The 27,283-nt window shown below is 34.7% G+C and overlaps 1 protein-coding gene and 1 long non-coding RNA gene across 2 annotated transcripts in view; both read left to right on the top strand.

The window, feature by feature from the left end:
* Positions 1-27,283, top strand: part of LOC129807892 (max dimerization protein 1-like) — a 410,647-nt gene that overhangs the window by 145,691 nt on the left and 237,673 nt on the right. The gene's annotated exons all lie outside the window — the stretch shown is intronic.
* Positions 1,466-2,046, top strand: LOC129807898 (uncharacterized). The gene is made up of 2 exons (XR_008752336.1): positions 1,466-1,896; positions 1,977-2,046. It is a non-coding gene; the product is annotated as an uncharacterized LOC129807898 (long non-coding RNA).

The following is a 27,283-nucleotide window of genomic DNA, read 5'->3' as shown; positions in this document are numbered from 1 at the left end:
TAAGTTTCTAAAATCAAACCCATAAGTTTCTAAAATCAAACCCATAAGTTTCTAAAATCAAAACCACAATACTCTAAAATCAAAACCATAAGTTTCTAAAATCAAACCCATAAGTTTCTAAAATCAAAACCACGATACTCTAAAATCAAAACCACAATACTCTAAAATCAAAACCATAAGTTTCTAAAATCAAACCCATAAGTTTCTAAAATCAAACCCATAAGTTTCTAAAATCAAAACCACAATACTCTAAAATCAAAACCATAAGTTTCTAAAATCAAACCCATAAGTTTCTAAAATCAAAACCACGATACTCTAAAATCAAAACCACAATACTCTAAAATCAAAACCATAAGTTTCTAAAATCAAACCCATAAGTTTCTAAAATCAAACCCATAAGTTTCTAAAATCAAAACCACAATACTCTAAAATCAAAACCATAAGTTTCTAAAATCAAACCCATAAATTTCTAAAATCAAAACCATAAGTTTCTAAAATCAAAACCACAATATTCTAAAATCAAAACCACGATACTCTAAAATCAAAACCACAATACTCTAAAATCAAATCCATAAGTTTCTAAAATCAAAACCACGATACTCTAAAATCAAAACCACAATACTCTAGAATCAAAACCATAAGTTTCTAAAATCAAAACCACAATACTCTAAAATCAAAACCGCAATACTCTAAAATCAAAACCATAAGTTTCTAAAATCAAACCCATAAGTCTCTAAAATCAAAACCATGATACTCTAAAATCAAAACCATGGTACTCTAAAATTAAAACCATGTTACTCTAAAATCAAACCCATAAGTTTCTAAAATCAAAACCATAAGTTTCTAAAATCAAAACCATAAGTTTCTAAAATCAAACCCATAAGTTTCTAAAATTAAAACCATAAGTTTCTAAAAGCAAAACCATGATACTCTAAAATCAAAACCATGGTACTCTAAAATCAAAACCATGGTACTCTAAAATCAAAACCACGATACTCTAAAATCAAAACCACGATACTCTGAAATCAAAACCATGATACTCTAAAATCAAAACCACAATGCTCTAAAATCAAAACCACGATACTCTAAAATCAAAACCGCAATACTCTAAAATCAAAACCATAAGTTTCTAAAATCAAACCCATAAGTTTCTAAAATCAAAACCATGATACTCTAAAATCAAAACCATGGTACTCTAAAATCAAAACCATGTTACTCTAAAATCAAAACCACGATACTCTAAAATCAAAACCACAATACTCTAAAATCAAAACCATAAGTTTCTAAAATCAAACCCATAAGTTTCTAAAATTAAAACCATAAGTTTCTAAAAGCAAAACCATGATACTCTAAAATCAAAACCATGATACTCTAAAATCAAAACCATGGTACTCTAAAATCAAAACCATGGTACTCTAAAATCAAAACCACAATGCTCTAAAATCAAAACCACGATACTCTAAAATCAAAACCACAATGCTGTAGAATCATCACCACAATAGTCTAAAATCAAATCCCCAATACTCTAAAAGAATTCAAAACCACAATAGACCAACATCAAAACCAAAGTACTCTAAAAGCAAGACAATAATACTCTAAAATCAAAACCATATTAGTCTTAAATATTTCAGATTAAGCAACATACTTCAGTGGAGATGAATTCCGATTGGAAAAGTTTATATAAAATATCGAAATAAGACAGACTATGAGAGGTTCTAAGCCTTGATACTCTAAAATCAAAACCATTATACTCTTAAATATTTCAGATTAAGCAACATACTTCAGTGGAGGTAAATTCCGATTGGCAAAGTTCATATAGAAAATTGAAATGAAAGATGCATATGAGAGTTTCATGGAAGTGAATACGCGCGCATCATATGCATCACGTGGAAAAAGGTAAAGAATGAAATATATAACATTCACAAAAAAAACCTCAAATTGCCTTGATTCAAAACCTCAGAATACTCTACTTTCAGAACCAGCAAAACTCGACAATCAACACAGCAAACACTCCAAAATCAAAACCATGGTACTCTAAAATCAAAACCATGGTACTCTAAAATCAAAACCATAAGTTTCTAAAATCAAACCCATAAGTTTCTAAAATCAAAACCATAAGTTTCTAAAATCAAACCCATAAGTTTCTAAAATCAAAACCACAATACTCTAAAATCAAAACCATAAGTTTCTAAAATCAAACCCATAAGTTTCTAAAATTAAAACCACAATACTCTAAAATCAAAACCATAAGTTTCTAAAATCAAAACCACAATACTCTAAAATCAAAACCACAATACTCTAAAATTAAAACCACAATACTCTAAAATCAAAACCATAAGTTTCTAAAATCAAACCCATAAGTTTCTAAAATCAAACCCATAAGTTTCTAAAATCAAACCCATAAGTTTCTAAAATCAAAACCATGATACTCTAAAATCAAACCCATAAGTTTCTAAAATCAAAACTACAATACTCTAAAATCAAACCCATAAGTTTCTAAAATCAAACCCATAAGTTTCTAAAATCAAAACCACAATACTCTAAAGTCAAAACCACAATACTCTAAAATCAAAACCATGATACTCTAAAATCAAAACCATTTTTGCTACAAATTCAAAACTATTTGTCTCTAAATTTAAGTGTAAAAGAGTCTAGATTCAAAGATACTGAATTTCAAAACCATCGTACTCTAAAATTTAAGAAAATGCTCTTATAGAAATTTTTTCTTAATTTAAGCAAAATTTAAGCAAAAAATTGCTTGGAGCAAAATCGAAGCCTTATTTAGAGTATTTTTTTCTTGAATCTAGAGGGTAATTTTTCTCTGTGTATAAAAACATAGAATACATTCAACAAAAATTAGAAGAGAATAATTATTAGTGTGTGAAAAATAATTTAAAGTATTCTTCAGAAATAGTTAAATTCATCTGGCTTTACATATTTAAATTACTGTTCATGAATGTTTTTAAAATTCTATGTGTTTCTTTGTTATCTCTTTGTTGTAATTTATCATATTTGTTATAATTCCAATTTATATTTTAATACAATACACCTTAAATTTATTTTTAAAACGTAGAAAACATAGGAATTTAAGATGTAGAAAAAAACATAGAATCCGACAACCGAGCTGCACTTTTCGAAGGTTTTCATAAGTCCTACATTGTATAATAGACTTGAGTTGTATATTACTTTACTGGTCATCTATGTTATTTTTTAATCAGTCAAAAAAAAAAACATAGAATACTAAATTTTGTTCGCCGTGTAATTTTGTCTGAGTGTATGTACGGGTATTTTGCTTTCACGGCACATTTTTCTTCCCCAATGCACGTGTATTTGAAGGGGCAGTATCAGGATTGAGATGTTCTTCGACTTTTCTTCCAACGAACGATATATACAAGGCAGCTTCCTCTAAAGCTTGATAGCCAATAACAAGCTCATTTACATTCCTTCTACTAAACCCATGTCTTCTCTATAAACTGTCAATCAAACAGCTATTTCAGGTTCTTTATTGCACTGGGTGTCTTGAGTCATTCACGTTTCAATGTTTTTCTGGGGAGTATATACGGAGAAGGGGTGGATGGATAAGATGGTGTAGATAGCTAAGAAAACAGCAATAAACCACAATTCAGTGATGATCTCCTTTTCCATCTCAAAACATTTTATCATTTTCATTTAAATACAATCTTCCTTCAGAGGTCTGCCCAATGTCTTTGATCTCTAAACCTAAAGTAATCTCTATAAAATTAAAGAGAAGGAAAAAGGCACGATTATTCAGATCAATCACCCTAGAGTATTATTTTTTGAAGTAGAAATAGGGGATGAATTATATTTCAATACACGTCACACAATTCCTATTAAATTTTTTCTTATGTTGGGCAAATTTTAAAATTTCATTGAAATTTCCCTTTTGATTTTTGGGGTGAAATTTTTTTTCCTCTGAAATATCATCGAATTTTCATTTTTTATTCATTGTAACTTTAGGTGAAAGCAAAAACAGAAGAAGAGGAATGGGTGAAAATTGGAGAAAATTTACTATCTCTCCCAAACTCCCCCAAGCACATTTGGGAATAGATATGTATAGTGGAAATTGATGAAAAACACATCTTACTGCCATCTCCGTGTTGGAAAACTTATAGAGTTAGCTTCTTGCAAAATGAGGAAAACAAAAGAGGATGTATAGTGCGAGTTTTTCCTCTGTAACAAGAGAAAAGGGATGGCAAAAGGGAATATCAAATGGGACACGTTTTCAAAGACATGTTCTCTCTCTCTTAAGGGGAGACAATGGGGTATTTTTCGGGTGGATGGGCTATGAGGGGGTGCTTGAAGGGAAATATATATCCCATTGAGAATAAAATATGCAAAAGGACTTACACACATACACACACACGCGAATTGATGACAAGAGAGTTTGAAAATCTTTTAGGAAGAAAATTTTGTCTATTTTGTTGCCTATGTGTCAAGAGTTGAATACAGAAGAGGATGGTGTAAGACAAAAGGGTATACATTGTTGGGAAACAATGTGGAGTGAATGAGAATTTTCCATGTTTCTTGATTACTTTCAAAACCACCCTCCCACCTACTATTTTGGTGTGGTATGCTCTCAAACCCCAAAAAATTTTCCATGGGTAGTCACGTATGAGGAGAAAATTAAAAGTATGCAGGATTCGAAGGACCAAAAAAATACAATCATTTGTGTGAAAATTGCAAGGAACTATGCTTAGGGTTGTAGAAGGTGCATCAAAATTTTCTGGGTAGAATCTAGTGAAATGGTAGACTGATCAGGGTAGAAAAAGATTGGGCCAACCAATTGCTTATCTTACCTTGGTTGAGGACTAAACCAAGTTTACAATGCCGGTTCCTCAGAAGTTGGATCGGCCTAGTCTTGTTGAAGCATAGTTGTTTATTAATCGTATCGGGATATATTTTGTTACAATGTAATCATAGTATATTGTTGTTGATCCTGTGTTAAGAGAATCTGCTACGTCCGTTTTTAGATCATCCAGGAGCGCCTTCCCTGCACTGTTGAAGCTTCTTTCATGCTCCCGGAGTTGTTAGTCAGAGGTAGTGCATTGTTATTACGTTTTATTCCGTTTGAAAATGTCTTTTTCTGAACTTTTAGTTGTATTGCACCGGGCGGAACTCGAACTCACAACTGTGAGAGTCGAGTCAGAGATCTCATCTGGTCAAGACGAACAGTCTTGCCTATTGCGCCACTGAGATCCCCATGTGTACCTCTAAAGGTATTCCAGGCTAGGCCGTTCACACTTCATATTTAGTTACTAACTTAAGTAAGTGACTGTAACTACTCTCTTAGGGATCGGGCTAGCTCCCTGCGTAAGTTGTTGCGGTAAAGTTACTTACTCAGTTACTTCAGTTACTTACTCACTTAGGTGGCTGCAACGTCCCTTTAAGGGACCGGACCTCTTACACTAACCGCCTCTAGTCCTGGCGACTCCCCGTCAGCTCACTCCAGAAACGTAGTATAGTTTGCTGTTGAAAAGATCGTCCTATCGGAGGCTCCTTGTAAAGTAGGGAAGGGGTTGTTAGCGCCCTCGCCCTCACGCTTCACCAGTGAAAGGTTCATGAGCTTCCCTTCACGACTGCTAGAAAAGTTATTCTGTAACTTTGCGTGAAGCAGACCGGGGAAGTGTGTTGAAATTTTCCGTAAATTTAAGATCTTCATCAATATTTGAACTAAATAACTATGGAAAACACTAGAATTGAGTATTAGAAATGATGTGGTGTTGTTTTTCAAGTTGAACATGGAAAAAATTTTCACTGATTTCAATGAGTGATAACACCATTTTCATCTAAAAATTGACAAGTGAAACACATAACGTCAAAGTGATCCTTTCACGTGAAGCTATCGCGAACTACAGAATCTCTTTTGCTTTGTTCACTAATTTTGACAGGTGATCACTTCAAAGGAGTTACAGTATTCCCCCCCCCCCCCAGATCCCTTGTTCGTTAGCCTCAATTTCGTGACTTCACTTAGGACAAACTTAGGAACTTAAACTTAAACTTAAACTTAAACTTTCCTTGACAAATTTAGGAATTGAAGGAAGGTTTTGTATCGCCATACCCCTGCTTTTTATTGCTAAAGACAGCTTGAAAGATCCTTAAGGTTTAAAGATGCTTCTGTTACAGGCGGCATTTTTTTTACAATCTCAGTTCATACTTGCTAAGGACAGTGTCCAATTTGATCTTGTTTTAGCCAACTTTTCCAATTTTGTAAATTTAATTTTCTCAAAACACCCTCCATCTGGTGTAATTAACTATCTCATTCTGGATCCACCTTTATCACGTTTTCCTGTCTGCGTCTAGGTCTTGGGTCAGGGCAAGGTCCAACAGCGTAGGCTTTGCCAGGCTCTGCTCAGCATTGTTGCAACAGTTTGTGATAACGTGACAAATGCTCATAGTGGCTCCTCGCTACAGCCCCTGGGTGTTTCATGAACGCATAGTAGAGTTTGAAACATTTACAAAAGCTTCGCTATTAGTATTCGTTTTGTATTTGTACTTCTTGCAAATAACGCATCGATAAAAAGACTGACTTGAGCTATTAGTTTTCTCTCTATGCCCAAATTTCTTGATTGGAATATTTTTAAGGATCCACGTAGAGCTTTACTGGTTTTCAGCAACGGTTCGTAAACTTATTTCAAGAGTTTTTGGTAGATTACTGACGATAATTAGCATAAGAAGGTCAAGGAGATGAACTCAGTCCGGATGCATCAGGGGATGCAATCCTTTCAGGACAAGAAAACACACAATTCTTTGCCAAATCTTTCGACGGGTCAACGCGACTGAGGAACCCTGACCATTGACAGGAATTGACAGGGAGACGCGTTGAAGCGTCGAAAGCTTTGGCAAAGAATTGTGTGTTTTCCTGTCCTGAAAGGATTGCACCCCCTGACGCATCCGGAGGGAGTTCATCTCCTTGACTTTCTTATTTCAAGAGGTTATTCTCGATTACGACGCGACGACGGACGGTTTACCAGTAGCAAGCTAAGGCTATCAGATGAAAGTTATGCGATCTCATCAAGATTCCACCTGAATCGTTTCACCGAGTTGTTGTAATACCGAATTAACCTACGATAGATTTGAGACAACTACTAAGTTGCTTTCCGGTTGTCTAGAAATTCGTCATTTCGATTATAACGATCTATTGAGTGCTCTACTATGAAGCTAAGTACCTATACATATTGTAGGTTTTCAAGGCATTTTTAAAAGGAAACTATTCAGTTTCTTAAGCTTTGATCAAAGTCCAAATTAACGAGCGTAACCAGATATGTTTTCGACTGGTTATTCGTTAATTTATAAAGTTAATTTTGTCTCACTGCATAAAGGAAGAGAAAAAGTGTCTCGGATTAATACAAAATGGAGTGTTGTACGAGATAAATTGGTTTTCACCATGGCTTATTTTTCGATTACCCAGGCAACGACAAACATAATAGACAGGAACTAGCTGTGACTGGTTACGTTCGAGAATTTGGTTCGAATATCGAAGATCAAAAGTTTTCAAAGAATTTTCGATAATTTTTCTGATCGGTATTAAAGTAACAGTTGGTGACATTAACCAACATCGTTTGGAGAAACAAGAGGTCGCTATCGTTTCGACATTTCCTTTCGAAGTTCTTTTTTCGAGTTTGGAAATTTTTCGTTTCTGGTTTTTTGAGTTGGAAAAATAGAAAAGAGAACTTTTAACACATCCTGTATAATCATCTGAAAGGTATACTATATAAAGAGATTGGAGGAGGAAGAAGTTGTTGTTTCTCGTTTTTTTTTGGTTATTTGGCTTAAATATTTCGTGATGTTTGTTTGCCAATTCCATTGAAAAAGGGCGACAGCAGTTTGAAGGGAAGTTTCCCACAAGAACTGTCATTCTCTTTTCTGTATGGGTTAAAAATTCTCAACTTCCAAATGTGCCGGGAGGAGGAAGAAGAGTGAGATCTCAGCAAATTTTCCAAATGCACTGTGTGGAGTTTTGTGAGTTTGAAAAGGGCAAAATGTTTATGTGCAAAAGGGGTTGGTTTTTCATCACATGACCCCATTGGGCAGAGGTTGGGGGAGGATGGATGTGGGGAGGTGAGACTTATACAACTCCTTGTACAAGATTCAAACATACGAGCTTTTTTCATCTTTCTCCAGAGTCATTCTATACAAGATAATAAGAGGGTTTATCAAGATATATATATATATATAGCTTGACATAGAGTGTCCTGGATTTGATGGTGGTTGGGAAGTTGTTGGAAAATCTCAGTCATAGAAAGACATCCTGATATAAGAGCTTTTTCGTAAAAGGGAAGAATAAGAGAAACTCGCCTCAATAGCCGGAAGGTGCTTTTGAATTTTCTCGTCTACAATCGACTTTTTTTTTGAGTATACCCTTTTGCATTTTATATCTATTTCTATTTTATTATTTTTCTTGCATTCCCAGTCAAAATGTGTCCGTTTCTCTCAGTCATTCATATTTTTGTCCATGGGAGATGCATTGAATTTTTCTGTTGTATTCCCCATGACAGTCCTCTGGAGCTTTTTTGCTATATGTAACTCATCATCTGTACCAAAAACTATTGAATTTATTGCATGGATGAGATGCACTAGGAGAAAATGTATTGTAATTGGTGAAGGGGGTGGTGAAATCTGCCCAAAAAGGGGAAAAGAGGGATGTAGTATCCCATCAGGATAAGCACAAAAAAAAACCTCTCCAAATTGAGAGACAACAGAAAATTGTTCCAATTGTGCAAAAATGTTTCAATGCAAAAATTTTTCTGTTCATACTCGAGGGAGGGAATTGTGAATAACAATGAATTTTTAAGGGTGGAGATATGGAAAATTGGTGCGGTGAACGATGTTACTATATAACAGGCAAGAGGGATAAAAAAAAGAGATCCCTATCTGTCGATGATTACAGAACGTTTTGCAATGGTATTCATCCTTATCCGTTGCCTAGAGCTTTTGTACTTCAACCAGACATGAGCTTTCGATGGCTGTTTGTAGCTTTTCCAATACATTTCTATACCATGATCATGTACAATTAATGCAGAAAAAGAGGAATGTTTCTTTTTTTTTTTCCTCCTTTTAGTTGTTGCTGGAGAAGATAGAGTTTATGCATCCAATTTTTCTCTGTGAATCTCTTTTCCATTCAGTGAAAAATTACATTGAATGTTTGGGTATTAAATTGAATTTTTATGGCTATATGGAATAAAAAGTAGAGAGGAGAGAGACAGAGGCAGACAAAAAAAGGCTGAATATACGCGAGATTTTTATGTAATTTGTCGATTGAGCATAAATTGTGAGACCGCAACAGCATCATTAAGACTAACGATTCAACCAGAAAATAAAATAATTCATGCGTTAAGTGGTCATATAAATATATAAATGTTAAAATGGCACAAAATTTTCCTATGAAAATATATAAAACATTGTATATTTTATGTAAAATTATCTTCAAAAATTCTCTATTATTCTCTTTTATGTATATTACTGTGTTCTTGCTAAGCATAATCCACTAAGGGGTAACTCATTTCGGGAGAATTGAGCCAATCTGGCCAGGGAATCCACGGGGAACCTGGGAAAATCACAAATTTGTCGGGGAACCCTTACATTATTCAGGGAACCTGGAGAGCCTATAAATTTGTAGAGAAACTCTCGGGAAACCCTGGGAACTTATACTTTTTTCAGGGAACCCGAGGAGCCCACATAGTTTTCAGGAAACCCGGGGAATCCATACATTTTTCAGGAAACCCGGGGAATCCATACATTTTTCAGGAAACCTGGGGAATCCATACATTTTTCAGTAAACCTGATGAACCAATAAATCTGTCAGGAAACTCTCGGGAAACCCGGGGAACCCATATATTTTTCAGAGAACCCGACGAGCCTATATGTTTTTCAGGAAACCTGGGGAATCCTTACATTTACCAGGGAGCTCTCGGGAAACCTGGGGAATCCAAAGATTTTTAGGGAAACCAGGGGAACCCAAAGATTTTTAGGAAAGCCGGGTAACCCATACATTTTTCAGGGAACCCGGGGGACCCATGTATTTTTCAGGATACCCTGAGAACCCATACATTTTTCAGGGAACCTGATGGGAACCCATAAATTTGTCAGAGAATTCTCGGGAAACCCATACATTTTTCAAGAAACCAGGGAAACCCGAAAGATTTTTAGGGAAGCCGGGCAACCCATACATTTTTCAGGGAACCCAGGGGACCCATGCATTTTTTAGGATACCCTGAGAACCCATACATTTTTCAGGGAACTTGGGAACCCGTAAATTTGTCAGAGAACTCTCGGGAAACCCGAGGAACCCATACATTTTTCAGGAAACCAGGGGAACCCAAAGATTTTTAGGGAAGCCGGGGAACCCAGACATTTTCCAGGGTACCCGGGGGACCCATGCATTTTTTAGGATACCCTGAGAACCCATACATTTTTCAGGGAACTTGGGAACCCGTAAATTTGTCAGAGAACTCTCGGGAAACCCGAGGAACCCATACATTTTTCAGGAAACCAGGGGAACCCAAAGATTTTTAGGGAAGCCGGGGAACCCAGACATTTTCCAGGGTACCCGGGGGACCCATGCATTTTTCAGGATACCCTGAGAACCCATACATTTTTCAGGGAACCTGATGGGAACCCATAAATTTGTCAGAGAATTCTCGGGAAACCCATACATTTTTCAAGAAACCAGGGAAACCCGAAAGATTTTTAGGGAAGCCGGGCAACCCATACATTTTTCAGGGAACCCAGGGGACCCATGCATTTTTTAGGATACCCTGAGAACCCATACATTTTTCAGGGAACCTGGGAACCCGTAAATTTGTCAGAGAACTCTCGGGAAACCCGAGGAACCCATACATTTTTCAGGAAACCAGGGGAACCCAAAGATTTTTAGGGAAGCCGGGGAACCCAGACATTTTCCAGGGTACCCGGGGGACCCATGCATTTTTCAGGATACCCTGAGAACCCATACATTTTTCAAGGAACCTGGGAACCCATAAATTTGTCAGAGAACTCTCGGCAAACCCGGGGAATCCATACATTTTTTCTGGGGACCCGAGGAACCAATATATTTTTTCAGGGAACCCGGGGAACCCATATATTTTTTAGGGTATCCCGAGAACCCATGTATTTTTCCAGGAAACCCAGGGAACCCACATGTAAATTTTTAGAGAACCTGTGATACCCATACATTTTTAGAGAACCTGGGGAACCCATGCATATTTCAGGGAATCCAGGGGATCCATACATTTTGCAGGAAACCCAGAGAACCCATACATTTTTCAGGGAACTTGGGAACCCATAAATTTGTCAGAGAACTCTCGGGAAACCCGGGGAATCCATACTTTTTTCAAGGAACCCGCGGGAGTCCACACATTTTTCAGAGAACCCGGAGAGCCCATACATTTTTTAGGGAACCAGGGGAACCCAGGTATTTTTCCAGGGAGGGGAGAACTCTGGGAACCCATATATTTTTTGTGTAATTAGGAATTCTAACTACTCTAATTGCTTATGAATCACCCCTTGTAATCCCCATGTGCTTAAATATTTAATTTCGTAAAATATTTTAGTCTCATCGCGTTTTCTGATTTCGTTGAGCTTAAAAAGTTTTTAAAGCTTGAAAGCCAATAATGAGGAAACGCGACGAGACTAAATTATTGGGTAAAGCTCTGAATGCATCAAATGCTTTTAAGCTCTAACAATTTAGTGAAAGCGTTAGAACCTAAATATTTTATTAGATTAAATATTTAACTTCAATCGGATGTAGGGTAGAGTCAGTACTTTTTCGCCAGTAAGCACTTTTTCACCACCTACAAATAAAATCACTTTTTCAGGGAATTATGAGCTCATGGAACTGCGAAATGACTATTAATTCGTAACCTCTAGTCCAACGGATCAGAAAACCATAACTGGTGCTCCAACGACTAGATTATTTACAAGTTAATTGAAGAAATTGTCGACAAGGTGAAGAGTCACCAAAAAAATATGGAGTTCTTAATAAACTTGTCAACGCTCAGACAAATTGTCTTGCAATATTTTATGTTTTTGCAGTACAGTATTTGATATTTTTTCACTGAAAGTCACTTTGTTATTAACTAAGCTTCGCTCTAATATCATTATTTAATAATGTTTTCCAAAAAAATAAAGAAATACGGATGTGGTGAAATAGGGCTTACTTTTTTCGGTTGTGTAAGTACTTTTCGCCACTCATTTTTCCAAGCATTTTACAAGTGGCGCACATCGCGGAATTTAGTTGAAACAGACGTAATTGTCAATTAATTTTTGTCGCAAACAAAAAATGTGGAAAAAATCATTCGAAATACTCTAATAATTGTCTAATATAGGTGTGAAATAAGAAAAGTACTGTGCAATGTACTTTTGAGGGTTTTCGAAAGCAGCTGTTTCTTAAAAATCAATTGAAAACAAGTGGCGAAAAAGTGCTTACACAGTGGCGAAAAAGTGTTTACAAAGTGGCGAAAAGTACTGAAACATGCATTGTTGCAGGAAATGTATTTTTTCAACTAGATGCCCAAAAATTCCCGGAAAGTCTCCTGGTTCATTAGAGAGACAATGCTTCAATGCACTTGTACAGAAAATTTCTTTTTATTTCGACAAAAATTGTAAGAATTACAAGGGTCAAAAACCTTAAGGTGGCGAAAAGGGCTTACTCTACCCTACTTTAAGTTTGAGCTTCCTATTTTACGGCTACTCTAGACCGAATTTCTATTACCCGTCTATTCAATTCTCCTAAATCGTTCTCATTTTCGTAGAATAGGTGACGGTTAATGAGAAGTCAATTATTCAAACAATAATAAACAAATGTTGTATGAAAAAGCATCCGGCGGATGTTTACAAATTGGCACATATGGAATGGAATTAATTTATCGAATGATGTGAAATGCTCTTAAATATTTTCCCGATTTATTTATATCTCTTAATCATGGATCCAAAAATCATAAAATCCAAAAATATCGAGAATTTACTGTCCTGAATGCCAAGGATATTCTTCTCCCTATTTGTCCAAATTTCGTTATTTGTATTTCCCTACAATTGTTAATTTTTGATGGAATTCACATAAAATATAACTTGATAGGTTATTTGAACAGGTATATACCAAATGTTTGAGAATTTTAAATAATTTAGTACATTCACGTCCTAAGACAAAATGTATTTGTTCAAAGTAAATAAAAACGTTGCAAACTTTCGTGATTTTGGATCAGGATGCGAACGTGGCCAAAATTTTGGAATTTGGAAATATTATCAATGTGACATTTCTGTATTGAAACTATAATTTAGCACATCCATGTGCTAAACTGAAATATGACAGAAATTTTAAACTTTCGACATATTTAGTAGAAAATAGAAGAAGCAAATTAATAGAAAGCAGAAGTATGGGCTCTTAAACACATTGAATGGTATCGTATTTTAGTACAAGTCGAATAAAATCCAGAATATGTTTAGTAATACAAATTTCACAACATTTTCAATGTATTTTTTTTTAAATTAATGTTAAGGGCCTAATACGTTCAAATTATTTGTCTATCAGAAAAAAAACTTTTAATCTCTATGATATGTTTTGGCACATGCATGTACTAAAACAAATTGTGACAGAAATACTAAGATAATAAAAATGAGGACTATCAAATTTCATTGTTTGGTTGGTTTATTCAGGAAAATGTTTTAAGTTTTCGTACTAAAACCACGTTAAAATTAGGAAAAATGTCAATGGAGTGTAATCCTTTAGTACACCAATGCACTAATTAAAAGTGAGAGAGGAGTAGGTTAATATAAAGCTTGTGAATAATAATACGACCTCCACTACAGGATGGTTTCAGTGTCAAATGCAAATAATGTTCTAATTTATGTTATAAATCTGTATAATATTCAGATTCTATTTTAATTAGTATTTTAGTACAAATCGAAAAAGATTCAAAAAACTAAGAATTGCCAATTTCGAATTGTTTTCAATAGAACATGCTCAATAAGAAGAACATGTTGTATCAAGTAGAAATAATCTCAATGGAGAATAACTTTTTAGTACATAAATGTACTAAATGATTTGTGAGTTAAGCGGGTTACCTGGAAGTTAGAAAATAATTTTATGGTTTCTTTACAGAAGAGGATGGATACCAAATGTAATTAATATTCTAATTTTTGTACTAAATCTGTAAAATATATTCCATATCACCATAGTATTTTAGTACAAATGAGAAGTAAATAAAAACGGATTTATAGTCGATTCACTTATAATTCTCACGATGTTTTTTTTAACAAAATTTTTAAGAATTCCTCAGTTACGCGATCCTAGATGCTTTCTGCATTCCTTCAGATTTTCTTAGAACTTGTACTATTTTTTTCTGTTTGACTTAGTGTTTTAAGTATAGTACGGAATGAGTAAAGTATTTCACCTATCTCATTGCAAAATATCATCAGCTATAGTATAAGAAACCTTCCTTTCTTCCCACCAACCCTTCATAATCTTATGTTCATTGTGTACATAATGCCCTGACTTACACAGTACATACGATTTATGACTTGTGGGTGAGAGAGAGAGAGAGAGGGAAAGGGATAAAAAGCGAATGAATGAGAGAAGAGGGATTTTACTTCGGGGGCTAAAGAAATGTGCGAAATGGGAGTTGAAGAAAATATATATAATATGTGTAAGAAAGTAGGATAGGAGATGGGAAAAGGCAAGTCTGCTCTCAAGGAAAATTCTCATACAGAATGCAATTATTCATGTGAATCAAGAAAATACACGAAAAGGAGGAACAACAATGCTATAAATTTTAACAATAATTTTTGCCATCTTTACCATTCATGCAGAAATAATTTTGTCGACGATGGTTTGTTTACACATTGCGCACATTGCCGCTGGGTTATATGTTTTTAAAGTATAAATGGTATTGGGATCGAGGGATGGGGTAGAGAGTTGAAAAGATCAGAAAATTTTAGCACATAGACATTTTAATATAAAGAGGATACATCCCTGCAATTTTACTCCCGACTGCGACTCATTAAAAGTGTCACAATGCATTTTATTAGCAATTTCTCAACCGTGAAAGATCTATTAGAATGTTTGTAAATTGCAAAATAATATCAAAGGTGGATGATGAACTTTGTGAAATTTATCCTCACATGAAAAGTTCAAGTGTCATTGTTCTTCTGATATTTCCAAATTAGTTTTTGCCTGAAAGCATAAATATTTGAGGCACTTTCGAAAATTTTAAAAAGAGTTTAAAAACCTTTAGATATTTATCACACAAAAATCTCCATTTAAAACCTTTGCTGGTCGTCTTTTAACTTCGAAAATACTTTGACCAATTCGAAAACGATTTTGTTCAATTCAGTGACTTGAAGAAAGTTTGTACCGTTTTTCAATTTCGAAAAATTGTTTTTCGAAACTTTGTCTTTAAATCATTTTACTGATTCTCTTTAGAATTTGAAAATACCTAGACATAGTCGAAAACGCTTTTTTTTCAAATTGTCCAAGTGAATCCTTCACTTGAAAAAAAATTGCTCCGTTATTTTCTTTCGATAAGGAGCCTCAGTGGATCAGTTAGCAGAGTAGTGTCTCTTTGACTGTGAGGTCTCGGGTTCGAAACTCGGCAGCTGCAGATTTTTCAGCAGCCGAATTGAATTAGTCTAATGAATGGATGAAAAAGTAATGCTTAATGCATTGACAATGAACCGCCTAAACTAGTGAGGCTGGTACAGAAACGAGTTCGGCATAAAGAGATCTGTCGATACAAATACACATTCACTGCAACTGATCCTAACTAAGGCTGGTCTGCAGCAATATAGAAACGGCACTGTGTGTGTACTTCAGGCATATAGAAGCCAATATCTGGAGCTGGAGGACAGCCTTTGGGGTTAAGATAGAATGGAGTAATGGGCCCAAATAAGTGGCCTGGATGATGCGGAACCGATAAAGGTTTAAACCGACCCATAGATAAATCAAATCAAATCTAAATCCCTTCGAAAACTGATTTTTCGAAACTGTCCTTAAACTGTCTTTATTGATTTTCTTTAGGATTCGAAAATACCAGATTTATTCGAAAACGATTTCATTTAAAACAATTTTGAAAATGATTCTCGATTTGAAAATAAATCGATACGCTATTTGCTTTCGAAAACTGAGTTTACAAAACTAAGTCTTTGAATCTTTTGCTAGTTTTCTTACAAATTCGAAAATACCTGAACTTATTAGACTAAATTTTATAGTTAAAACATTTTACTGATTTTTTCGATTTCGAAAATTCCAGGACTTTATAGAAAATGATTTTGTTTTAAAGATTTTTCTTAACTGATTGACTGATTTGAATAAAAACGTCTGTTACGGACTTTCGAAAACCGTTGTTCGAATGTCGTAAAGACCAATTGTTTGCTTCGTTGGCTTACATTATAAAGTTTTTTTTTTGTGATTTAGTATTTATACGATTCTATAGTAATTTGTAAATTATAAAACTGAGTTTTTATTCAAGGAAGTGTTGTGCGAATTTTAAATTTCTTTATCCGAATCTTTGCCTTACACAACAATTCTATTATTACCCTAGTTGGCTAGTTGAATAATATTGAAAGCGATAATTCTTCGACAATCGAAAAGATGTCCTAATTTAAGTATTTCTCGTTCTTCAAACTTATTTAAAAGCGATTTTTAACCAGTATTACCTTTTTAATATTTAGAATTTTTCAATTTTTTATTTTCTTAAGAGCCGTAGGACAATCATTTCGAAATTTGCAAATTTTTCGATATTCGAAAATAGGACTACGTTTCATTATTCTCGTTGGCATAATAAAAAGTTTTCAAGTCCTCTGTTGAACTTTGTATTACTTTGGTGGATTTTATGCATTTTTGAGAGGTGTTTCAGAATAATTTGTCTTTATTACGATCACGTTGATTGCATTGTTTTATAGCTTTTCTTAACATTAATTCCTCGTTGAAGAACTCATCATCAATAAATTTAGTGTATTTATACAAAATAATGTCGCTGTCATTGAGAAAATTTTCTTACAATGTCTCTTTAATGTGTTTTTGTCTAATTTGTTGATAATTTAGGCCAACTAAAAACATCATTGGTCTTATTATTGACTTTCTTATGAGCCTTTGTAGCCAAAATACAATGTTTGGGAGGAATTTTGGCGACAAATCCTTTCCAGAAAATTAGGTTATGTCGCGTGCAAAAAGTCAATATATTTGAGTGATGTTTTTTTCATTGTGGATGTTTGTCCTACAGGAAAAAGTTCTTCGATAATCTCACAAACAAGTTGGATGGTTAGGGTTAGGAATATCGTGCCTTCTTTATTACACTGACACTGGCTTATGTGGATTTATGTAGATTTTGAGATATTGCTATTATCTGATGGGTTATTTTATTAGGTATTCAGTACGACTAAATAGTAAAACTCAATTTCTTAAACTGTCTAGTGATATTTTAACGTATAGATTCGAATTTCGAATGCCATTGATGTTCGAAAACTTAAAATTGAGTTTCGCAATTTTAAACAGAATTATCTCACAAGGTTGGACATTGTCAACATGCAATGTCTTATCAAAAATTTGTTATTCAGTGACTATAGCGGAAAATATAAAGACTGATTCAACTTGATATCCGAAATTCTTCGAAATTCGAACACAAAATTATATGAACCACCTAGTCAAAATATCTTTCAGATCTTTTCAGATTTCGAACTTACCTGTGATATTGGCATAAATGTTAATGAATCCTTACGCTCAGTAATAACCTTCCAGATTTAAGAGCTCTCATCGATTGAGGTTGATGCTGTACCGATTCAAATGGTACACACTATCGTTGACATTGTTGACGTTTGAAGTGTCAAGAATATAGACAATTCAAAATGGAGGAACAGCCAGCGCTAAAGCGGCGAATACGTGAACTTGCACTTTAGGTTTTTGATTTTCGAATAGGTTTGGCTTGGTTTTGGAATGACTTTGTCACTACAAAATGTTATTACAGTAAAAACGGACATAGGCCTGCATAATACTAAAGGTGCGGTATATATGTTTATGTATGGATGAAAAAAAGACTTGTCTCATGGAATCTTGTTACTTTCCACGCCAATATTTTACATTAACTTGTGGTATAGAGAAAACCAACAAGGATAGAGAGAAAGAGGAGTCAGGGGGATAGAGAAAGAAGAGAATTGTATAGGCAAGTGAGAAATGGATGGCGAAGGAAGACATTTATCACCATTTACTATTATTATTTGAAAAGTACGGTGTGAAGAATGGCAAAAGTACCTCATGGTGATACTCTTATGCAAGACATTTTGAACCTCCCTATCCATGCAATTCAGCATCTTGTGTGCGCGACAATATCTTGCAAAATAAGCAAGAGACGTAATACGCAAATAAATAAATAATTTCTAATTAAATGAGCAAGAATGAATGTCGTCGACAATTAATTTTGATGATGGTGAGTTTGGGTGTTGTTGGATGGTGAATTTTGCAGCAATAATTTTTCATGTCTCCTATATATTAGAAAATTTATATGGATATCACACCATGAGACCATGTAATCGTGCATAGATTGAAGAAAATTGTTTTGGGTTGGCAGATAGAAATGTGATGAAGAGGAGAATGTGGGGGATGGGGGTTGGAAAAAACGAGTGGAAAGGAGAACTGAATACGATGTATGGAAGTTTACAAAGTTGCTCTCATACTCTCTAAAGTAATTTAAATGATTCTCGAGCTCTTGGGCTTCTGCTTCAAAACTCCCGGATAAATTTGCTAAATTGGATAATTAACAAAAAGTTTTTACTACTCATACACTTAATTACGAACCGTGTCTTTTGCTGAATAATTTTCAGCTGTGTGGAATATATGTTATGGGATTTTGCTATCTATATTATGTACATACATATATAGCAAATACGAGAAAATCTGTTAAGAGAGAAAGAGACAGAAGTGCTATTTTGCAAAATATTTATTTGTTTATTCCAATTCCATTTATTTGATTAAAAGACTTAATCTTCTGCCTTCTGAGTCCTTCCAATTAGTTCTGTCGTCTTGGGGAGGGAACTACATCCAATGTATGTATGTAGCAGTAGATTCTTGGGTGAGCATAAACTTGGGAGAAATGTAATGGGATTGTGCAACTATGTTGCATGATATTCAAATATGTCAACATAATCATCTCTCCTTGGGTTGATTGATATGGCAGATGAAAAGATCCAATTGAAGATGTGGTATTTGATATTAATTGTGCTTTTTGGGGCATGATTCACACAAATATCTCCACAGTGAATTCCTATCAAATTATTCGAGAATGTCTGGATGTGGAATTAAAGGGGAGGGTGGGATAAGTTCACGCATGCATGACTTTGCAAAATCTGTCTGTTTATAATCTGCAACTTCTCTAGTGCAAATATATTGAAAATTCATATTCTATAAAGAACATGACGGAACATTAGTTCAGAACTGATTCACTATCGGTTCTTAACCAATTGAAAGACCTTTTCAACGAAGCAAAATTTACTGCGATCGGTTTAAAACTAAGCTTTCTATAGCAGTTTAAAGTTTGACCCTGAAAAACCATTAATAGGTATGAATCATGGGCATTTTCTTATTATAAATACGGGTGCTCCAGTAGCTCACTAGGAGAGCACTCGTTTAGATTACGAGTGGTTTCCAGTTGAATTAAGCTCGAAAATCACGCATAATACCCAAGTAGCAAAAAAAAAAGATTATTATAATTTCTCATAATAGTTTACCTGGCGAGCAAAAGAGGATGCTTGCACACACTGCACTTGGACTTTGATAACAACTTGATCCGTGATGGTCACCATTCGACTGACTGACACAGAATGAACTCCCCTTTGAGATCAATTTTCATCATGTGTCAGTCAGTCCAATTGGTGAACATCACGGATCAAGTTGTGATCAAAGTCCAAGTGCAGTGTAACAACTCCCACCTGTACATGATTTTCCCTGTCATATTCGATGTATGAAAATTCATAAGAAATATTTTTGAAAGGAATGTTTTTCTGAAAAATTGTTCAATTGAATTGTAGACCTGATGAAGAGGACATCCATCCTCGAAACGTCGTAGAGAATAAAATTGTGAAGATCAAGAAAGGTTCAGTGTCTCCGTCTATTTCCTGTTATATTCTGTCGAACCGTAATTCTTCTGGATTGAAACAGATGTTAACGAGAGACTCTCGTAGATATTTCGTTCAAGGAGCGTCTCGCGGTCAGTAAAGATCAAGATAAACAGAAACGTACTGAAGCGTTTTTATTAGACAACTAAGGGGAATTCCGAACTAGGATACACCATGAATTGGATTTACGTAGATCTGACCTCGGAAAAAGTACCTAAGTCTTCTAAGTTGAATTTTCTAAAGGGGGTCCGTGGTGCAATTGGTAAGAGCGTTTGGCTCTTGGGCGGTATGACCCCCGGCTCAACTGGCACAGTTGTGAGTTCGAGCTCCGCCAGATGCAAATGATTGAAGTATCTGAAGAGACATAAGGGAAGAGTACCCCGGGATGGAGTGTTGAGAGACATGCTCAATATTTAGTTGAAAATATACAAGCCTCAAAATACTATTTGGAATTTTTGTTTATACTAATTGGTATATTGATCCATTTAACTATATATTCGCATATGAATATAATTTTTTTACAATAAATTAATAAAAAATAAATAAATTAATTAAATCTGAACTAATGCATTGCATTCTTGTAAGAGTTAAATGGTAAAAAGTAGCTAATTTGAATTGGTGCAAATTAGCACCAATGGTGCTAATACACATATACATGTGAATACCATACATACCACGGTGAAATGGTAAAAAGTTCATTTGAATTGGTGCAACAATATATAATGATAACCTGACAATCCGAGGAACACTGCCGATCGCTGGTGCTTTTCTCTTATATCTCATATACATTGTATAGCGAATAAAGTCTATTTATTTTATTAGATCGGTTCTATTGTAATTACTTCAGGTAAAAATAACGTAATACTGCGGTAAGAGAGTAAATTGAAGTCAGTACCACTCAAAGTAATGTCAATGATGTGCGAATAACGTTTTCATAACCTAATTTGTGTGTTACAGTAAAATTTTGCTACTTGGGTATATTTTTTAAAATAAATTCAAAATTACCAGTATTATAAAATAAAGCTTTTTAGTTTCACAGCCTCTGTCATTCCTAAGATATCTCGGTTTGATTGGCAAAATGTGATGATGAGGTACCTTTTGAAATTAGTGGTGGTAACTTGGAGGGGGAGAAATCAATTGTTGTATGAGATGCAGATTGAATTAATGATTATCCAGCAAAGTTTCTCATCCTATTTGATCCTGCGATTTGCTATCATAATACATTCTCGTCTCAATGCGTGCTCCAAGGATGTTTTGATGTCGTGTGAGTCAGATTAATTAGATCGTTAATATTGAAAATTCCCTTTGCCAAAGCTCAATTTATGGTTTGAATTTCATGCGGGAGATGTTAGGGAAGTTCGACAGAAGTGAAAAACCTTTGTAGAAAAGCTCTCTTCTGACATTTTATTCCTTGTGGTTGATTGAGCGTGAAGAAGTTTGTATGGGTTCATATTGTGACGTATAGAAGCGCGGTATATGAGGTGAATTTTTAGCCCGGGAAAGTCTATGTATTTTATGTGGCAAATGGGAATTTTTCTCTTCCCGAGCTTGTGCAAATTTTAATTGTTTTCAGCTCATATCGCTCGCGCTCGCTTTTCGGGGTTGAAATTGTCAGTAACGTGAAACTTTAATTAGCTACACATAAAGTTTGCATTTTGTAATTTTAACTTTCAACTTTTATTACTTTCTTATGATCCGTAGTGGAAGAAAACTTTTTTTTCACTGCACAAGCCCATACATTTCCTCCTGCCAAAGTGTAAATTAATGGGACATATGGGTGGGTTTTGGGGTATAAAGTATAGAGGGGTTAGAGGTTAAAATGCAGAAGGTGAAACTTAAAAAAAAAATGCAGGTTTACGTAGTTAACTAAAAATAAAAATTGCTTTTTCATAGCCTAAGCAAATAATATTAACACCCTTTCTAAAGTAAAATTTGAGCTTAACGATGCTTTTCTATTATGCTGAATTCCAATCAGAAAATCTCCAGTTCTTCCTTTGTCGTGCATAACCCTCAACCACAAGATTAAAAATCTATTTGAAATAATTACAAAATGTGTATGTAAATGAAGATGAATAATAAGGAATGAAATGGAGGGAAAATTTTTCTGATTCCATGCCAAATTGCACTTTAACATTTTATGTGGCATTTTTTTTGTGCCCCACACCCCCTCATCCCTTTTTAAATACCCTCACAGGGTTGATTTTTCCCAACAAATGTCTCTCCTACTGTTTCACAATCCCTTAGTGAATTCAAGAATTTAAAAAAAAGGATTAAACAAAGTTCTTGTCCAGACTGCAGGAGTTGGCAAAAATGTTACACTAACCAGAGACTTTTCCCAAACTTTTCTTCCTTTTTTTTAACCGTGTAGAGAAGATCTCATTTTGAGTATTTGTGCAGAAAATCACATGAAAACTAATACTCAATGATGCTGAAATGGCAAAAATTGAGAGCATCAGCTTAAATTTCTTCTACATTTAATGAAATAAAATTTAATAGAATGGCATCATGTGACACACTCGAAGGGTGTATTATGGGATATAAATGAAAATGGCATAGTAGATTTTTCTCTCATGCTTTTTCCCTTTTGTATTTTCTACTTTTCGGGAGGGTTCTCTGTGCTCTTGGGGTGTATGTGTCATCATCATATTGAAATGTCGTGATTATTCTGATTTTCACTTGCTCCAAGGGGAGCAGAGAACACACAATTTTATACTGGATTTAAAATAATCTAAGTCGAATCTTGACTTTATGGTAAATTTTTTGTTGAAACACTTTAAACTACGCCCACAAAAAGTTCTGTCTTTGGAAGAACACACTATTTCCAAGTGTCAATTAAAATACACAACCTTACAGCACGTTAGTCAATCACTGAAAATTCGTAAAATCAATTTTAAATGAATTGTATGTCTTGAATGGGCGTGGCCTAAAATTGTCTCCACATGAGGGTACTGTTTCTTCCCCAAGAGGCACTGGTTTATTCAGGGGCCTCTCGACATTTCATTTTTCCATACGTTTTTGCATAGAGGCACTGATTAAGACTATTGGCAAGTTTTTTCCTAAAGAAAATTGACTTATCAGTCTGATATATTTCGAAATCGTGCATTAAAAACAATCTAAAAATACATATTTCATAATGTTCGCCAAAATTATACAAGAACTACGAGCAAATTTGTTTAAGTCGCGGTGCAATAGCTTTACATGTTTACAAGGAAAAGTGAAGAATAGCTTCACTTTTTATTAAGCTTGATGGGCCCCTGGGTTTATTATTAATCGTATCGAAATATTGCATTACAAGATAATCATTTTTACAATGTCAATGAGGCCATTTACACCGTGGCATTGGATTGAGATTAAATTGCCCCAAAATCGGTTTTAATTGGCTAAATTCAGTTATAATTGTCCGAAATCGGTGTTAATGGCTCTAATGCGGCTATTCACACCAAATATTGTGATTAAATTGTCCCAAAACACGAGTTTTGGACAATTCTGTCTCAATCCAATGCTGTGGTGTAAATGGCCTCAATTCTTGTATTGGAAGAATCTGCTAAGTCCATTGTAGGCCGCCCAGGAGCGCTTTCCATGCTCCCGGAGTCTAAATCAGACATTCAGATCTTAGCACCGGGCGGGACTCGAACTCACAACAACTGTAAGTCAAGCCAGGGATCGATCCGCCCAAGAGCCAACGGTCTTGCTTATTGCGCCATTGACAGCTCTGGCAGTTCTGTCTGAGATGGCGCTGGTAGTTGTCCATAAATTATAAATTGTTACGACTTATGGTTATGAGTGACTACAGTTGATTTTTTAATTTTTTTTATGTTAAAAATATGTATATTACAGATTCGTTGAAGACCCTCGTTTAGTAAAATCTAGACCACTCCCTCAGACAGACAAGTATGAAATACGTCAATATTGTAACCTTGTAACTTTTACATAATTATTTCCAATACAGATACAGTTCCGATCCAGCTGACAAAACAGATAAAAGTTAAATGATATTTCTAAAAGAAAAATACAGACAAGTGGGCGTGGCTTATTGACATACTTGGAATTACACGTTTGGCCAGTCAACTGCTTCCAACTATCTAAAGGGATTGCAAATTTCGAAAGATCTGTCAGCAGAATTTGCTCATAATCTCTAATATTAATAGACAGTTTTTTAATATTTTATTTTCAATTCAAGTATGTAAGAGGCGTGGCTTATTTTTTGAAGAAGAGAATCCATTGTTATTTGCTTAAAAGTTAACTTGTAATAATGACCTGTCAATAAAGTGCCGCAACACATCGATATTCAATACTAAAAATATGAAATATCTATATCATAAATAATATGATTTTTTTTGGTCTGAATTCCTCTAGGGGCATCTCTAAAAATTATTTCTCTTGCTTCAAAATTTTTAAACTAATGCAAAATATTCTATTTTTAATTTGTTTACCAGAAGGCACCAAATAATAAAACTATAGCAAAGATTATATACAAAAATATACAATTAAACATTTAGTATAATGTATTTATCAAGAAAAATTTCCTGTCCAACTAGTATCATTGTCCATCTTGTACCATTGTCCAACTTGTATCACTTTACCCTTTCAGAATAGGTAAATTTCTGTATATTATTAACATATTACCAGTTGAGACTGATTGAATCTTTTTGGAAATTTCAAGGCTATTCATATTTAACGAAGGGTGGTAAAATCACTTGGAAAATAAGCTCTCTGGAGTAACATTTGAATTCGAATTTTGAAAATTACAAATCGAATCTATATAAACAAATTGCTTATTTGAATCTTGACATTACCCAGCTGAAATGTATGATTTCCTTACTGATTTCCTTACTTTGAAATGTATATTCCGAAGGAACAATCACAAATACGATTACATTAGAGTCTTTCTAATTCGAACGCCTTTGGGATGTCAATTTAACTAGCATTAAGCGCATATTTAGCTTATTTAAGCGATTGCAGTGCATAATGCAATTGGCTAAAGGTCGTGTAGCAAGTCAAGCAGAGGATATAGTCTTTAATAGCTCAGTTGGTAGAGCACTCGTCTAGTTAACAAGAGGTCTCCAGTTCGATTCTGGGTGGAGGCAGGAATTTTTCCTATCTTCACTGAGAAAAAACTGGATGATTTGAGTGGCATTTGCTCCGATTGACGATTTCTCTGTACGGAAATTAAACACTACCTCAAATGATCAACCAAGTGGGTAAGGTGTCTGACTAAATGGAACAAAGTCCGGAACTCTGTTATCAATTGACGCTCAATTGTTAGCAGCCCAGCGAGCACACTTAGCTGAAAAAAGTAGCGTTTTCAGCATATTTTTGCTGAATCGAATAGCAAAAATTTGCTGACTGATCAGCAGTTGTCGAACAAAAAGTGCTAACCAAATATATGGAAATGGCACTGAATCGCCAATTTTGTTTTAAGGTTAGCAGAATTCAGCTGAAAATGCATATGTTTTCAGCTGAATTGCAATCGGTTAGCATTTGGTGCTCGCTGGGAGACCACTCAAGTCAAATACAAATTCGAACGATATCTTAAAAAAGTAAGGGAGAAAAGTAAAAATAACTTAGATAATAACATAGAAAAATAACTTCCTTTACGGCTTCGAAGGTTTATCAGGGAGAACTTACCTAAAAACCCGTTGTAATTTCGAACGTTTAAACCGACGAGTTACACAAATGTGAGAAAGTTCAAGAAATTGGCATTTATTTCAACAAAATAGAAAATGGAAATGTGTAAGTTTCTTACTGTGTTATCACACTTGCACATTAAAGTTTTAATATGATTCACATTAATTGTCGCTGGTGAGAGTCCAAATGTGTAATTTGTGTGTTTGAATAATTTTATATTCAAAATTTGATCTATTTGTTGATAAAAAGGTAGACTTGGCCCGCAAACATTGATATAAATTGATTTATAGCATTAATGCGAAAAATTAATGCGATTTTCTCTTTAATTTTTTAATGTGAAAAATATTTGTGCTTTAGCTAAATTTAAACTTATTTTTGCAAGCCAAGTCCACTTCTTTATCAATAAATAGAAAAACCCCAAATATTAAGTGACTCAAAGACACAAATAACATATTTGGCGCCCACAAGCGACAATTAATGTGAATCACATTAAAATTTTAATGTGCAAGTGTGATAACGCTGTTAGGAAAACTAAAAGAAAATTCACATTATTCGGAGGCATGAACGTTCGAAGGGATAGTATTTTTCCCTACCCCATGTTTACTACTGCTTCAGTTGCCCGTACCGTAACTTCTCTGAAATCTTTATCTAAATACTTTTCGAAGTTTAGATTGTCAGATATAGAAATAAACTTTCCAACGCTGTTCTCAAACGGAGTTGTAGGACATTCCAATGTAATTTTTCCTTAATCTTGATAACACCATTATGGTGAATTGTTTCAGAAAAGGTGATTTCAGGATTGGGGCGCAGAGAAAACTTTGATAATGATAGGTTAAATGAAATGAAGGGGTTCATAGCACTTGTCTGATGACTTTTTTATTTTGGTTTTTGAAGTACTTCATCCGAGGATCAACCGAAAAACACTGTTAGTATACATTTTTGAGCATATCGAAGGGAGGTTTTTGGGAATTACGACAAGAGAAAAAAATAAAGAGCTTTTACGTTTGTGTGGGCAAAAGTGTAAAACTCACAACAAGAATGAAGAGGGTGGTTTGGGAGGTATGATGTGTGTTTGTTGAGGGGTATGGGGGGGGGGGGGGGGTAGGGTGGTATGAAATAAGGGCGAGATGTGATATTGCGATAAATTTAATAGGCATGCGCGCACAGGTCATGCATTTCATGGCTGGGCCATTTGCATTTCACACGACAATGTTGTAAAAGCTACACCATATCCATAATACGTGTAATTCCTCCATATATATGTACATATATATTCTATATACACAATGGTTAGTGCCCAAGTCCAAGTATAAAATCATCTTTTCCCATATGAAACTCTCATTGGTATATATGTATATATACATATATTGTATTTTCCGGGCAACTTTTAAAGCAAATGAGAGGGGGGATACTCTCGGAAAATGTACGAGTGAGAAAGAGCCCATAATGGGAGACAAAGAACCGTATAATATGGAAATGTGCAAATTAACAATGGAAATTGTGTGCAATTTTATTTAATTTTCTTCAATCATTTTGA

Source organism: Phlebotomus papatasi, chromosome 3, assembly GCF_024763615.1.
Source record: "Phlebotomus papatasi isolate M1 chromosome 3, Ppap_2.1, whole genome shotgun sequence".
NCBI lineage: Eukaryota > Metazoa > Arthropoda > Insecta > Diptera > Psychodidae > Phlebotomus > Phlebotomus papatasi.
Note: the sequence above shows the minus strand (reverse complement) of the source record. Positions and strands in the feature narration are given on the sequence as shown.